Below are 1,031 nucleotides of genomic sequence, written 5' to 3'. Positions count from 1 at the left end.
CCCCCCGCTAGCCGGCTACAATGCTGTCTGAGAACAGAAATGTCTGATCGTTAGGACGTAACAGATCCACAATCTCTCAACAAAAGCTGCACCCGGTTCACGATCGTAAATATCTAGAAAAAAAGAACAAAAAGAAAAGACAAAGGTGAAACCGCTCGATGTATTCAACGTCCATGAGATTTCTCCTCAATTAAATCAGCCTGAGACTGCTTTGTGATCTTAGGGTATTACACATTTTAAAAACATTTTAAAAAACAACAAATAAAACCAAAACCAATAAAACAAAAGCAAACCCCAAACCTGCCCCTGAGGAATGGCTGGCAGTTCATGAAGTCCATCGTCGTCGCTCCATTGTACGGAGAGTCTTCATCCACAATTTGGGCGAGGTCAAATTCGCGTCTTAATTAACCTTTTTATGTAAAATTGTATCGTACACCCCCCCCCCCGACAATGCCCCGCCCCTGTCAAAAGAGACGTAAGATGCCGGTCTTTTGCTCGTTTGTGGTTTTTTCCTCAGTCTTCATTCGTGCTCACAATTTCAAACATCCGGATTACCAGAACTGAGTCCTGTTTTCTTTCTTCCACAGGTTCAGGTGCCGAAGACAAACCCGTGTTGTCTATCCAGGATTTGAACCCAAACCCAGAATGTGACTTTAAAAAAAACACACCTCTGTTTAGAACGTAACCTTGACCTTCAATAATTTATTTATAGAGGCACCCGCCATCCAAGTCCAGGAGCAGTTTTAGCCTTGAAAACGTGACTAAAAGCTTCCAGCATTGAGTGAACCTACACGAGCGTTGTGCAGGGATCGCTGTAGATTTCTGTGGCGCAAATTCCAGGAAATAACACCAGGTGACCTTGACACACACGTGTACACTGGTCAGTCTGTGTGAGCTTGACCCCGACGTATACACTGGTCAGTCTGTGTGAGCTTGACCTACACGTGTACACTGGTCAGTCTGTGTGAGCTTGACCTACACGTGTACACTGGTCAGTCTGTGTGAGCTTGACCTACACGTGTACACTGGTC

This window comes from Aplysia californica, unplaced genomic scaffold (genome assembly GCF_000002075.1).
Source record: "Aplysia californica isolate F4 #8 unplaced genomic scaffold, AplCal3.0 scaffold00948, whole genome shotgun sequence".
Classification (NCBI taxonomy): Eukaryota; Metazoa; Mollusca; class Gastropoda; order Aplysiida; family Aplysiidae; genus Aplysia; species Aplysia californica.
Note: the sequence above shows the minus strand (reverse complement) of the source record.